This window comes from Dasypus novemcinctus, chromosome X, assembly GCF_030445035.2.
Source record: "Dasypus novemcinctus isolate mDasNov1 chromosome X, mDasNov1.1.hap2, whole genome shotgun sequence".
In the NCBI taxonomy this organism is placed as follows: domain Eukaryota; kingdom Metazoa; phylum Chordata; class Mammalia; order Cingulata; family Dasypodidae; genus Dasypus; species Dasypus novemcinctus.
The window spans coordinates 177060235-177076443 of NC_080704.1; positions in this window are offsets into that span (position 1 = coordinate 177060235).

The following is a 16209-nucleotide window of genomic DNA, read 5'->3' on the forward strand; positions in this document are numbered from 1 at the left end:
AAGGAGAAAGGACATGGGGACCAGCCTTTTCCAGAAAGAATGCCCAAATTTGGCCCAGAATTGTGTGGTCAGTGCGGCAGGGTACTCGGTCTGTCCTCTGATGGTGGTAATTCCATTTCAGGACAAGTTCAGACCTCACATTACTTTTACTGTTTGTATAATATACCACAGAATGTGTATACCATAGGTAATTTTACCAGTCGCGCTTATATATAGACATTTAGGTTGTTTCTAACTTCTCAATATTATGTACAATGCTGAAGTGAATATCCTGTACTCTTGTATTTTTTTTAAGATTCATTAATTCTCACCCTCCACCCCCACCCCCTGTTGTCTGCTCACTGTGACCATTAGCTCTGTGTCCTTCTGTTTCTTCCTGCACGCTTGTCAGGTGGCACTGGAAATCTGTGTCTCTTTTTGTTGTGTCATCTTCCTGCATCAGCTGTGTGTGTGGTGCCACTCCTGGGTAGGCTGCGCTTTTTTTGCATGGGGAGGGTCTCCTTGCGGGGTGCACTTTTTGCTTGTGTGGCACCCCTATGTGGGGGGCATACCTGCGAGGCACGGCACTCGTGCACGGCAGCACTGCACGTGGCCAGCTCCCCACACGGGTCAGGAGGCCCTGGATATCGACCCCTAGACCTTCTGTATGGGAGGCGGATGCTCTATCAGTTGAGCCACATCTGCTTCCTGTTTTGCTGTATTTCATTAGGTATTAAGGAATTTTACAAGGGGAATTGTTGGGTCAAAGAGTAAGGCTTTTTTTGAACGGCCTATATTTTTATATATATTTTCTATGTTATATTTCAGTATATTTATATTTTTATTCCTGCCTGTTCTATTGGTTCTGTTTCTCTGGAGAACCCTGCTGAAGACTCCATCAGCAAGGTCAGGGTAAGGTGAGAAGTTTCCTTCTGGGCCTGGAGGCAATGATGTCCAGGTTGGAATGTGGTTCCTAGGTTTTAGGTGACCCAACACCCTTCCAGGCCCACCTTGAAAAGGAGCTTCACAGCTGCCCCTCCCCAACCCTAGCACTCAGCCATCAGGAACACGTGGTCCCAGCCGCCCACGAGTGAGACGGGGGTGAGCTGCCTTCCCATCCTACAGTGTGAGCGGGAGGCTCTCGTCCTCCCTCTGCAGTGACGCAGGAGCCAACTGCTAATCACCCAAAGCACCCATGCATTCCTGAGGCTGCTGCTTGACACCCACTCCCCACTGCTTATTTCTGTGTAAATTACAGCCCTTTGGCTGTAAACAACGAAACCCGCTCTGGCTAATTAAGGTGGTTTCTTGAAGTGCTGTGAAGCTGCTCACAGAAGTGGAGTCAAGAGCTGAGTAGGCAGGCATCGGAAACACGGGGACCAGGTCACCTCTGGGAACTGCCTTAGTGGGAACGCAGATGCTCGCTCCAAGGAGTTGCTCTCAGCCAAGCTCCAGCCACTCTCCACCTTAGCGTGTCTTGCTCCGGTTTCAAAGTCCCCGAAGAGAAAGTGATTGCTCAGCTCTCAAGCCCTACAGGTGCAGGGAGAGATGTGAGGACAGGAAGACGACGACAGAAAGGAGGTTGGGGATGACCAAAGCACAAGAGCACTCTTGTGGGCATGGGGGGTACATGAGCATTTCTGTACTTTTCTATTTTTGTTACTCTTATACATAATGCTGCCAGGAACACGCCTGTACTTGTGCTTTGTGTAAAGAGATTTTCTGCACACACATACACGTTAATGGAAATATTTCTGGCGTTACCAGGATCGGTTTTCGGGTTATTTAGCTGATCATTTTGGTGTAGCCATAAGTTTTCTCTATGACATATCTACAAGGTCCCTGTGATGACAACACGTTCTGTGGTTAGGCAATGAGGGACCTCAACCTACCATGTAGTAGAGTGAAGGAGGGGGTGGGTGAGGGTGGGGGGTAGTCGAGATATGTGCCTGAACAGTTGATAGCCAAAATCCAGCACAAGTCCCAGGTCCTGGTAAGAGGGTGGACATGACCATCCAGGGCACCAGGAGTTCTGCCCTAAGGGGCCAAGTCAGAGACGTGATCGAGGACAAAGTGCAAAAGGCAGAGTCAGAAGCCAGGGTGAAACCGGAATTGAACCAGAGCACACAAAGAACGAGGGTGACAGAAGTTGGCTTCTTCAAGTCAGAAGAAAAATAAAGCTGGCCCTGACCTTGCATTTTACAACAAAATTCATTTCCAGCAGTATCAAAGGTTTAAATGGGAAGAAATCATACAGTTAAATAGAAAATGTGAAAACATAAAAATACATGAAAAGTTTGATGAAGGGATTTTAGGAGCGACACAAAACCCAGAAGCCATGCATGCTTAAAAAGTAATCAATGGCTGAGTATAAAGAAATGTTAGACTTATGGCAGAAAACACCACAAAAACATCAAATTGGGGAACAATTAGGATGACTATTTGTACAGCATATAGCAAACAAAGCATGACACAAAATCAAAGAGCCCAAAAATATCAACATTTAATTACATTAAAATGTTAAACTTCATTATGGAAGAAAATACCAGAAATAAATGAAAAGACAACATGTATATTAGTCAGCCAAGGGGTTGCTAAAGTAAAATACCAGAAATCTGTTGGTTTTTATGAAGGGTATTTATTTGGGGTAGAAGCTTACAGTTACAAGGCCCTAAAGAGACCAACTCAAGCTACATAAGAGGGGCTCTCTCACCCAAAGTCTGTTGTCTCGTGTTGACCCAAGATGGTGGGCGACGTCTGCAAGGGTTCAGCCTTCCTCTCCCTTGTAAGGCTCTGTGGGTCCAGCTTCTTCTGATCTCAGCTGCAGGCTGGTACAGGGCTCATCTCTTTTCCCAGGGCTCCTTCCTTTCCTGGCTCAACTGCTCTGGTCTCTTCAACGTCAGCTCTAAACTATCAGGCAAATGGCTCAACTCTCTTCCCGGGGCCCCAGGATCCTCTCCTGTGTCTATGGAGCCTTCTCTCTTCCTCTGTGTTCTTCTTCTGGGTACCTACTTCCGTGTGAGAGTCTGTTTTATCAGCCCACTAAGGGGGTGGGGTTCAGCCCTGCGTGCCCTAATGACTTACTGGAACCAAAGTCCTAATCTTGATTGAACAAAGTAAAAGTGGAACCTCTGAGTTTAATACAATCAAAGGGCTAGCACGCCCAGAGGAACAGACCAGTTTACAAACATAATCAATATCTCTTTTTGGAATTCATTAATATCAAACTGCCACGAGTTAGGAGAAAAAATGTAACACAAATATCAAATCAAAGCTAATATCTCTAAAGTGCAAACAACTACTAAATCAATACAGGTGGGAAGCAGCTGTGGCTCAATGGATTGGGCTCCCGTCTACCACATGGGAAGCCCTGGGTTCACGCCCCAGGGCCTCCTTGTGACGCCAAGCTGGTCCACACCTGTGCAGTGCTGATGGCCCGCGCACGCAAAGAGCTGGCGCAGGAAGATGACTCAACAAAGGGAGACAAGCAGACACAGAATAAGGGGCAGCAAATGGACATAGAGAGCAGACAAAAAGCAAGCTCCAAGGGAGGGGAAGTAAATAAACAAATAAATAAAGAGATAAATAAATACGGGGGAGCAGATGTGGCTCAAGTGGTTGAGGACCTGCCTCCCACAGGGGAAAGTCCTAGGTTTGGTTCCTGGTGCCTCCTAGGAAAATCAGAACAAAACAAACACCAGAAAAACAAACAACAAGGAAACAAATGATAAAACACATTTCAGGGGACCAATGTGGCTCAGTGGTTGAGCACCGGCTTCCCACATACATGAGGTCCCAGATTCGATCCCCAACCCTAGTACCTGAAAAATAAATCGATACAGAAGAGACAGAAAACCCAGTAGAAGATTGTACAAGTGACAGGAACATGCAATACATGGACTAAGAATTGCAAAGGGCTAATTCAGTATGTGATATGATCCTATTTATATAAATAAAATATTAAAAATGCATGTAAATAGATTCTAATGAAAAATCTGGACGAATACACAAAAATTATTAATAGCTTTAGTGCAGGGTCTGCGATTATATAAGAAATTCTTCCTTTCTATTAAAACTCACACCTTTGTGTAAAGTATGAATGTTTTTATTGTAAGTACATAATAACTTGTAAGAAATGTTAAAATATATAAGCATGCAGAACAGTAAGTGCATCACGATTAAAACTGTCTTCCTGCTGTAAATATACATGCACAATGAAACACAATGGAAAAGCATCAAGATATGAACATTATTCACTGTGGGTAATGACAGTATTTTTTGTCATTTTATAAGATTCTGTCTTTAGTTAACTTATCCAGTGAACATGTGTTATTTCCATGAACCGAACACAATAACAATAAATAATGTTTTACACCCCTAAAATGCAACAGAAATATTTGACCCTTGTACTTAAAATAGGTTTTAGCAAATGGATCATAAATATAAAAAAATTCCCCTGTGATTGGATTGACCTCCGAGGAGGCGTCTGCATGTCCAGCCTCACTGCAGAGGAGGGGAAGTTTAATTCATGTGACCAGGTCTAGGAGGCACCTTCCTTTCCAAGCGCCTTGAACAAGGCCCTCTTCACATCCTTGTTTCTCCTGCTACAGATGAAGGGGTGCAGCCTAGGCGTGAGCCCCACATACAGCGCAGCGAGCACCCGATCCCACTAACCAGGGAGTGCAGAGCTGGGAAGGATGGAGCAGAGGACGGACGTGAGGTAGAAAATACAGACCACAGTGATGAGAGCGCCACAGGTGGAAAGGCTTTCCTTTGTCCATTGGTGGAGTGACTCCTGAGAACAGCAGCTACGATGTGTATATAGGAGATCACCACCAGGACACGGGGTACGAGAGCTACCACAAAACTCAAGAAGAAGAGGGCAAGTTCATAAGCACGTGTGCTGGAACAAGAGTGTGAGGAGTGGAGGGAGTCCACAGAAGAAGTGGGTGATGAGGCGAGGCCCACAGAACTTGAGTAGAGCTGCAAGGCTGGTGTGTGTGGGTGCACTGGCCAAGGCAAGCAGACAGGAGATGGAAGCAAGTCCTATCCGGGTCTGGTGGCCCATGAGGACTAGGTAGTGCAGTGGCTGGCAGACGGCTGCATAGTGGTCATAGGCCATAGCGGAGAGCAGGAAACACTCCCAGGGGACCAGGAAATGAAGAAAGAATGTCTGGGTAAGATAAGCACCATAGAGGATGGTCCGCACTGGAGCCAGCAGATGTGCCAGAACCTGAGACACGGTGTTGGAGAAATAGACAGCACCAAGCAGTGAGAGGTTGGCCAACAAGAAGTACATGAGTATATGGAGACAACAGTCCATTACAATAAGGCTCACAATGCCCAGGTTCCCAACCAAAGCCACGATGTAGACCAGCAGAATGATACTGTAGAGAAGGGACTGCAACTCCTCTGTGTCTGTCAGACCTTTGAGAAGAAACTGGGACACTAGGATCCCATTCTCCTGCTGCATGGAGACTGAACTCGAACCATTCACAGAAACCTGTACCTGTAGGGTCCAACTCAGAGTCACATGAGGCCTTATAAATATAATAGAAAGCAAGAAGACTGAAAAATTAAGAAAATTAAAAGATGTAACACAAAATAAAAATTCAAATATATCAGTAAATGTCATACATTTATTACAAAAAGATGCAGATAATCATACTGGATTTTTTAAAAGCCAGGCACATACTACTTGCAAGAGACCCACCTGAGATAAAACTAAGTTGAAACATCAAAAATAAAAAGATTTTGGAGAAATATGCCATGCATATACTAACAAATTAAGCCTGGCCAAAACAAATTTGGGGCAAAAGAATATATATTACTGAGAAAGAAATGGGAATACTATGTAATAAGGAAGGAATAATCCACCAATAAGTATAAAATCAAACACTTATATGCACAAAAGTACATAATCTTAAAGTGTGTAAAGCAAAAATGGACAGAATTAGAAGAAACTACGTAATGCACAATATTAGTGGGAATCTGGGACCCATCTACATCAGAATGCATAACCCCAAAATGTGATTTCATCTGAAAAACTTAACTTACAAGCAAGAGTTTTTCCCTGTTTCTACAGAATAAATGTCCCTATGTCTAAACCTTTAAACAAGAATAAAAAAAGACAGATTCAAATAATTGATGCTATGCATTTTCCTTCATCGGGCTTTGATAAAAACAAAGACTTCTGGTGTTGGAGCACCATCTACCTTCTCAGGTACAGTCTCTACAGCCCCAGAAGCAGACACAATAGCCATTGTTTTATTTGTTGAAGCTGTCTTCTGTTTCTCAGAAATAGCTGCACAAACAGCAACAATCTCATCTCTTTCAAGGTCATAGTCAGGAATGGACTTTGGTGAGAAATCTGTTACTTCCGCTGCTGAGTCACTTTTTTCAATCCTCCGTGCCACTTTCTGCTGCTCCTGGCGTGCTCCTGCCCAAGAAAGCTCCTCTTTCCATACTTCAGGGTTCCTTGGATAGACGAAAGTGCTCCTTGAGAACTTCACACTGCTTCACCCATTTCGTCCTTTGGCTCTCTGTTGTCGTATTGTTCTATAGTCTGTCTTCTTATCCTTTAGTTTACCCTTCCTAACAATCTTCATTTCTAAGCTCTTCTCCAAATCTCTCGCCTTTCTTTTTTCCTTTCAGGCTGCAGCACCCCCTGCAGTATCTCTTGTGAACTGGGTCTTTTGGTAACATTCCATCAGATTTGTCTCTGAAGACTTTCAGCTCACCCGCATTTTTGAAGTCCAGCTTTACCAGATACAGAATTCTTGGCTGGCGGTTTTTCTCTTTCAGCACCTTAAATACATCGTATCACTTTCTTCTCTCCTCCATGGTTTCTGATGAGAGGTCAGCACTTAATCTTATCAAGTTTCCCTTGAGTGTGATGCTTTGATTTCTCTTGCTGCTCACAAACAGCTGTGCTGTCGCGTTCCACAGTCACCGTTTCTTGTAGAACTCCACTTGCATGCAATTTGAATTTCCCTTCTAGTTTTATCATTTTTTATTTCTTTGCTGCACTTTCATTTTTCTTGGCCTTTTTAAGCCAGTAAAAAGAACTTATTTAGGAAATGGGGGAAAGCACAGAGCTTGCTGAGGAATGGCAGAGAAAGATGGAAATACACACCAGGATTTGGTGCAGGCCCCTCTAGGCAGAGCGAGCACTGGATACCCTTTTAATTACACATTTTTGTCAAATGCCACGAGTGTTTATCACAGGGAGCCAAGGAGGCAACACAACTACACACTGTGCTGTGCAGGCACAACCTGAATAACAGGTGCAGTCACCAATCACGGCAGACTCTGAAACAAGGGATTGGGCACAATCGCGACGCACATCTCTTTATATAATGATGTGCGGCCTGAAGAGGGCGCTCTAGGGCTGTACTTTAGGCAATTGCTCAGTTAATAGGCTGTGTTAACTGAAATTTGAACAGTGTTGCTGGAGGACTGGTAAGGAAATGGTCAAATAGAGAACTATCTGTGATTTCCAGAAAAATGAGGGAAGGGTATTTTTGGGCAGTGCTTGTGGCTAGGTTGGCAAAATATGCTTCCCATACTACTCGAACCCAGATGATAATATCTGCCTCCTTTTACACTGTTCCCAGTGTCCCCACAGTCTAAGACCCTCTAAATGCGGTTAGACTAATTTACCTCATTCACATTTACAGAATTTTCTTTGCAATGAACTTTCTGATGTTGATAAAAGTGTGAGGTCTTGATGAAAACGTTTCCACACGTATCACCTTTGCAAGATTTCTCCCTATTAAGAATATGGAAATGTTGAACTAACCCTGATTGGAGCCTAAAGCATTTCCCACAATCTTTACATTTAAATGGTGTCTCCCCCGTGTGGATCCTCTGATGTTGAACAAGGCCTGACTCGGCAGGGAAGGCCCTCCCACATTCAGTACACTTCACAGGGTTTGTATCCCGAGTGCATTCTTTGATGGAGAATTAGGCTGGAAGTGACATTAAAACGCTTCCCACCTTCTTCGCACTTGCAGGGCTGTCTCTGGAGTGGGTGATTTGATGGAGGAGGAGGTGTGTGCCTGCACTAAAGGCTTTCCCACAGGCGCTGTGTTTCCAAGGTGGCTCTCTGGAATGGAATCCCAGATGAACCATTAGGCTGCAGCTCACTCTGAAGGCTTTTCCGCACACCCTACCCTCAAACGGTTTCTCTCCAGAGTGAAGCATCCGATGCTGAATGAGGCCAGAGCTCTGCATGAAATTTTTCCCACATTCATCGCACTTAAATTGTTTTCTTTTTCCTTTGGAATTGTTCCTCGGTTTTTCAGAGCTTCTCTTCTATTTACAGCCTTCTGTTCTGTCAGGTCTCTGGGCACAAACTCCATTTAATCTTTCAAATTTCTCTACTGGGATTTTATTTCTTCAGAAATTTTCTCCTGCACTTGGGATTGACAACAGGGAGTTGATTGGACAGCAGAAAATTTCTGAAGGAAGAAAATTCCTCTAACGTATTTTTTATCTCATTCATTGTGTCTTTCATTCCCATAAGGTCTGTTACTTTTCCTTTCTAGGTTTTCAAACTGTTCCCTATGCTCTCCCAGTGTCTTCTTATATCCATTATTTCTTTCGTCATACTTTATTTAAATCCTTTGAAGTGATGTGTGAGAGTTGTGGGATCATCACTGATTCACTGTCCTAAATCCTGTACCTCTTGGGCTATTTGTTTGTTCTTCCGGCTGGGCCATCTCTTCCTGTGTCCTAGTTTGGCGTGTACGTTTTGCGCATGTCTAGGCATCTGAGTATGTTGGTGGATTTACTCTGACGGCTAACGTCTCTCTCTTGCCTACTGTTTTTTTCCACAGCTCTTCTTTCATATTTGGTTCAACTTATTCCAGCATTTAAAATGGCCCAGCTTAAGTTGTTAAAATCAGCCCAGGGACTCCCTAGTGGGGCGCAGATTTTCTCCCAGGGGTTGGATACAGAGAGCCTGTTTTTCCCCGTGCAGTTTCCAGAATAGCCAGCAGATGGCGCGAGTGGGCGCACCTTTCACGGAGGTGTTCCAGTCTCCCCTTTCCTGGGTGCCTGTGTGGAATCTGCGCATCAGAGATTCCCAGCGGGCCGTGCTGGCCGGATTCACTGAAGAAAAGCCCCCGACCTCCCTCCCTTTTCCCTGGACACAGCCGACGGGAGGAAGGTGTCTGCTCCCCTCTGGGTTGGCTGCAGGGAGCCAGGGCTTTCACCGCAGCTTCATGTCCTGGGCTGGGGCAGGGGAGCCCTTCGCGGCCCCCACGGGGCTGACTAGCTCCCTTGTCTTCTGGCTTCCTTGTCTGTGTGTCGCTCCCCTTTCTGGGAGTTGTGTAGCCCTGTCTTGGTCTGCGGACCCTCAGAGCAGGTCCCTCAGGCAGGTGCTGGCTCTTTCTCTGGGGCTGTTGTGAGAGCTTTCAGCTCTGCCTCTTAGTCCATCCCCATCTCCCACAATCCCCCCCTTATCACGATTATTATAGAGCACGATTGTATCAGTGAACACACAAGCAGCCAGCCGAAAATACCAGAATAACAAGTATCACTGTTTACAAAGGAATACCCCAAACCCCAGTGACATTTCTAAAGGACGACGTTAGTCATAAATAGAATGGAAGAAGCGGTGAAGGCCTAGCCAGGGCGGCGGGACTCACCTGCCAAGTCCTGCCTCCCCAGATCCAGGCCACCCATGGAAAGGAGCCCCTGTTGGCGCAGGCCCCCATGTGCCGTGAGGCACCTTGTGGCCCAGGAGAAATGGCACGGCCACAGCTGGTGCAGGGGCTGCAAAGGAAACTCTTTTTCCTTTGAGGGGCTGGGGACTGAACCTGGACCTCATACGCAGGAAGCCGTCACTCAACCACTGAGTCATACCGGCTCCCTGAACTCAGTTTTGAGAATGGCCTGACACTGGTAAATTCTCACTCGCCTCGCAGATCCTGCATTCTTTATATCACCAAGGCTGATGCAGTGGCAGGAAGTGGCTAGAGAAAGAGGCTGTGCAGGTGTAAAAACGGCAGGAATCTTCAAGGGATTGCAGCGGTTGTAAAAACGCAGAGCACGGAACCATCCTGCTCAGCACTAGAGAAGGCTGCCAGGCTGGACCTTGGGATGGTGTCGCTTCCTGTGGCAAGGCAGATAGAAGCGTCCTGCCTCATTATCCAGTTCATCCAGGAACAAACCAAGAAGCTGAGTAAGAGCCCTGTCCTCAGAAGAACCAGGCCTGCTCGCCGAGCCGTCCCTCCTTCCAACTGCGCGCAGATCCCAGGAGTGGGAAAAGCTGAGTCCAGCCCTGCTTCTGCTTCAGAAGTTCCCAAGCACCCAACCGCTAAGGAGCGCGTCCATCCAACGACGCGAGCAGCTGGGGACACAGCAGCACAGCAAAGTCACGCACTTTTCACCCAGGCCCGGGGACGCCTTGCCCAGGACATCTACTACCTTTTCTCCTGAAGTCCACACGTTACAGGCTCTGGTGTGCTTTCAATACTAGAAACAAAGAAAAGCTGCTGCGGCGCTCAGCAACGAGGCAAGATGGGGCTGAATGGAGCCGGCAAGTGTCCGGGCTTGCTCTCGGGCTCAGGAATTTTAGGGGGCTCCCGGGGTGCTGTCTTTATTCTGCCAGGGTGAAAGGGGCCCTGGAAACTGGGCTTTGGAGACCGCCCTAAAGGAGTCCGTTTACCTCAGGGATTCTCATGCTCAGCAGAAAGCCAGTGGGGCAGAGTTTACCGTGTGACCCTGCCCTGCTCTCCCACAGACAGGCCTTCCAAAGTGTCAGGTGCTGGGGTGCGAGAGTCTAAAGAAAACCAAGCCCCATGTCAAAGCTGCTTTTCCTCAGGGTTTCCTTTGTTTCTCCAGTTTAACACACCTGCTCACCACAGCACCTCTGCTCATGCTGTGAGGGCTGCCAATGCAAATGAACAATCACACTGCCAAAATTATATACGGTGGGGCAGTCTGAGATGATTTTATGAATCCCCAAAGAGAAAGATTATGGTTGTGAACTAGTCTATTCCTAGGGGTGTGAGGCCTTTTTATTGCACTCACTTCAGCCGGGGCCTTTGATTGGATGACCTGTTAAGATTGCTTGAGGGCATTTTCCGAGCAGGTCAGTAAGGTGTAACTCGGGTTGGGTGTCCGCCCCGTTGCTGGGTCTGGTATCAATGGAAACCCAGGGAAAGACTGAGGGAGACAGACCCAGGAAGAGAGCTCTGCCGCTTTGATCCTGCCACGTGACAGAAAGGAGGAGGCTCAAACAGCCTGAGGCCCTGGGATAGAGGAGCCATCTGCCCAGGAGCTCCCAGCTGACCTTGAGAAGAGAGAGGGACAGCCCAGATTGGCACAGGAGGCCGAAGACACCAGCCCCAGGCCAGCGTGCAGCTGAGATCGGGAGGAAAGTGGAGCAGCTGGGCCACCGGGGGGAAGGCTGAGGGGCAGGAGAGAGCAGCACAGATGGCCTGCCACCCTGTTCCACCACGTGCCAGCTGCCTGTGGGGAGAAGGCACCTCTTACAGCGCCTTGAGCGGGCTTTTATGGCCTTGGCACTGGAGGATTTACCCCGAGGAAAGCCCCTCTAGAAAAGCGAACACATTTTCTAGTACTGGGATCGGCAGCCCTTTGGCAAGTGAATACGTGTACACAGGAAGACGAGGTCCTGTTTACAACACTAACAGAAAAGATGAGAATAACCTGACAAGAACTATGCAGGACACACGTAAATGCCAGGCAGGCCATGACCCCCCCCGCTCAAAGCCCTGCAATGGCTCCCACCCAGCCCCGAGTGGAAGCCAGTCTCCAAGGCCCTGCCTGATCTGGGGTGCACTCGCCACGCCCAGCGCTCCTTCCTCACTCCCTCTGTCCTGCCACGGGGCTCCCTTGCTGCTTCTCCAGGACACCACACATGCTCACCACAGGGCTTGGAGCACGTTCTTCCTCTACCTGGAACACGCTCCCCTGGGGTATCTGCTCAGCCAGCTCGGACCACGGAGCCGGAAGGGAAGAGGAAGGCTGAGCCCTGCAGAGACCTGCAGCCATCTTGTTCCAGCACGTGGCACAGGCCTTTGGGGAAGAAAGGACTGTTTACGGCACCTTGACTTGGACTCCTCAGAGCCTTGTGACTGTAAGCCTCTACCGCAAATAAATACCCTCGATAAAAGCCAACAGATTTCTGGTACTTTGCATCAGCACCCGCTTGGGGGACTAATACAATCCCTAAGAGAGTTAGTATGTAAGAAAATAAGAAAGGATGACGAAACAGAATTAAGAAAGGCTGAAACAGAAGAGGGTCCAGAAAGAGATTTTAAAGGTCCATCTGGAAATGTGGTCTATAACAAAGGAAAAATTTAATAGGGGATAGAGATGGCTTTCAGTCAATGAAGTTTTGACGATTGGCTCCTTGTTCTGAACACACACACAGACATACAGCTAGAGTTACATCTCATTTCTTACATCAAAATAAATTCCAAGGGCAATGGAGAGTAAACACAGAGAAATGAAACACTAAAGCTGTTAGAAAAAGACAGATGAATATTTTATTTTCATACTCTGACAGTGTTGAAACATTTCTGAGCTCAGAAACCATATAGGAGAAACATGATAAGGTGGCCACATAGAATTAGAAATGTTTGTGCATCCAAGGAAAATGGGAGTTCCAGTCAACCAAGACAACAGTGCAACACTCCACGGTGATATTTCCCCACCGAATCTTTGAACAACTAGCAAAAACTGACAGAGCCAACTTCCACAGAATTCTGGACAACAATGAAAGGGTTGCAGTAAATGTGTGAACACAGTCAAGAAAACGCAGCTTTAAAATGATAGTAGGGAAGCAGATTTGGTTCAATGGATAGAGCATCCGCCTACCATATAAGAGGTCCAGGGTTCAAACCCAGGGCCTCCTGACCTGTGTGATGAGCTGGCCCACATGCAGTGCTGATGAGCGCAAGGAGTGCCGTGCCACACAGGTGTGTCCCATGCCTAGGGGAGTCCCACGTGCAAGGAGTGCACCCTACGAGGAGAGCCGCCCCAGGCAAAAAAAGCACAGCCTGCCCAGAAGTGGCGCCACACACACATGGAGAGTAACGCAAAATGACGGAACAACAAAAAAAAGAGATGCATTTTCCCAGTGCTGCCAGATAACGCAAGCAGATGCAGAAGAACACACGGCGAATGGACACAGAGAGCAGACAACTGGGAGAAAGGGAGAGAAATTCCAAAAAATAAAAAAATAAATAAAAATAAATGGGACTTCCAGTAACCAAGACATTGGTATAACACTCCATGGTGCGGAAACCCAACGAATCTTTGAACAACTAGCGAAAACTGACAGAGCCAACTTCCTCAGAATTAAGGGTTGCAGCACCTGGGTGAACACTGAACCGGGGAAACGCAGCTTTAAACTATGATAGAAGTCCATGGCCCCCCTGCCGGTCCCTCCCACACCCACGCCCTGGTGCGGGTAGAGCCAGCCTATGCTCCACTGTGGATCCTTGGCCCTGTTCTGGGGGGAGCTGTAACCCCGAGGCACACCCCCGTGCCTGGGGACCTGTGCCAAGGTACTGTGTAGAAACCTGAAAGACTGCACCAGGTAACGTGTCATTGGCTCACCCTCCCAGACTGTGCCCTGCAGGCACAACCGTGCTGCAGACAGCTAAGGCAGGGTAAGAAGCCATGAAATTCAAGTGCCTGATGCAAATGCTACCCTGCCCTAACACATCCAGGAGAGGAGCAGACGGGGGAGACCGTCTCTTCCTAGGGTAGAGAGGGGGCACTTGAATTCCAGGAAAGGCGGAAATTCCTCAGGGCACAAGCCAGCACGAGCCCAAGATAAGAGGGAGCTCAAAAAAGACAGAGGGGACCCTGCACGGCCCTTTTCCTTGCACTTATCGTCCAGGTAGGAGCCCTTCACTCTGAAGAAGAGCATCAGCCACGGCAGAGCCAATTCGCACAAATGGTGAAAGACGTGTTTTGCCTTGGTTGGTTTCTTAGGTCCTGCACTCAAGGAAATCTCTGCTGTACCACTCCCTAGATACAAACTTAAGGAAGAAACAAGTCAAGGACTCACTCCCAGAGTTAATACTCTCAAATATTAAAATGCACAAGGTACAAAAACAGATTACAAGACAAACAAACAAACAGGAAAGGATGACCCATCCAAAGGAATAAGAAAAAATACAGAAACCATCAACAAAGGAGACTACATTTGGGATGTACCAGATGAAGATTGTAAAGGGAAAAAAAATATCCACTGTATGCTCAAGGAGTTAAAGGAAAACATGAAGAAAAAATTAGAGGATATCAGGAAAACAATGAATGAGCAAAATGAGAATCTCAATAAAGACACTGAAATGTTTTAAAAGAACCAAACAGAAATACTGGATCGAAGACCATAATAACTGAAGTGGAAAATTCCCTAGAGGGTATTGACAGAAGAGTGGAGCTAGCAGAAGAAAGAATCACGGAACTCAAAGACAACAAAACTGAAATGAGTCAAGCTGAGAAGCAGAAAGGAAAAAGAATGAACCAAAGTGAACAGAGTCTCTGAGCACTACAGAACACCAGCAAGCAAACCAAAATATACATTTTCCGAGTCCCAGGAGAAAGACAAAGGGGAACAAGGAATGGTCAAAGAAATACTGGCAGGAAACTTCCAACGTTTAATGAAGACATGAGTCCACATTCAAGAATCCCCATGAACCCCAAAGAGGATCAGCAGGAAGAGAACCCTGTCCAAGCACATGGTCGTTCAGTTGTTGAATGTCAAGGGCAAGGAGGGTATCCTGAAGGCTGCAAGAGCACAGCAATGGTGTATGCACAAGGGCGTTCCGATAAGACTAAATGCTGATATGTCACCAGGAACCATGGAGGAAGGAAGGCAGTGCGATGGAATAGTTCAAGGGCTCAAAGTAAACAACCGCCAGCCTACAACTGTATACCCAGTGAGACTGTCTTTCAAACATGAGGGAGTGGGAGAAATGAAGCTATTTCCGGATGGAGTTCATGGACACTAGACACAGTGCTACAGGGACTTGTACAGACTGAAAGTAAAGGACACTAGACAGTGGACTGAAGTGGCATAAAGAAACAAACCCAGGAAGCAGACGCAGCTCAACTAACAGACCTTCCGCCTACCATATGGGAGGGTCCAGGGTTCCATCCCCAGGGCCTGCTGACCTGTGTGTTGACCTGGCCCACGTGCAGAGCTGCCTCAGACAAGGAGCGCTGTGTCATGTAGGGGTGTCCCCGCGTGGGGTGCCCCATGCGCAAGGAGTGCACCCAGCCAGGAGAACCGCCCCACATGAAAAAAGCGCAGCCCACCCAGGAGTGGCGCCGTACACATGGAAAGCTGACGCAGCAAGACAACATGAGAAAAAAAGTGACCCAGTATCCCGGTGCCACCAAGGGTGCAAGAAGACACAGAACACACAGCGAGGGGACACAGACAGCGGACAACAGGGGGGTAGGGAATAAAAGGGTCAACTCAGACCAGCAGAGTATGTCAGCCCAGATGTAATATCCGGTGTTGAAAACTGCTTTTTGACCTTGGATACAAGGGGGAAATGGAAAGGACAAAAGTTTCTATGGCTATGAGTCTCCACAAAAGAGTCAGGAGGTCATCAGAGGAGTCGCGCTTACGCACGCCTCAGCAGGGTCCCAGAGACAGCCAAAGCAGGTACAAGCCCAGGTACTGGATCTCCTGAGGGCCACAGAGACCCACGGGGTCTACAGTCATTGCAGATGGAGGTCAGTGCCAGGTCAGGTGGCCGTACTTTGGAGTTTGTGTTCCTGAGTGGGATGGAGTTGGACTCCAATGTGACCCTTCGACACATGCCTCTTCTGTAACTTTTACTGGACCTGTGGTTGGCGCTGGGGTTGCTGTATACTCAGGAGACCTGAATCTCTGGACTGTCCATGTGACAGCCAGGCCCTGAGCCTCAGCAGACTTGCAACTCCTACCCTCAGGTTTATTACTTACCCCGGCCAGCTCACAGGGAGGTGAAGAGGGTCAACCTCCACACCAGGGAGCCAAGATTGCCTACAACTGCAAGCATGAGAATTGCATCCATCATCCATGTGGGATCTAAGGCCCCTCTTGTTGTAGAGGGGACTGGACATAACCATCCCAGGGTCCACAGGATGGAGGAATAGAGGATGGATTAGAGTGGACTTACTGATACTCTACTTGGAACTACTGTGATTAGTAATGGAAGAAAAGGTAGCACTGATGTGGAGAAGGTG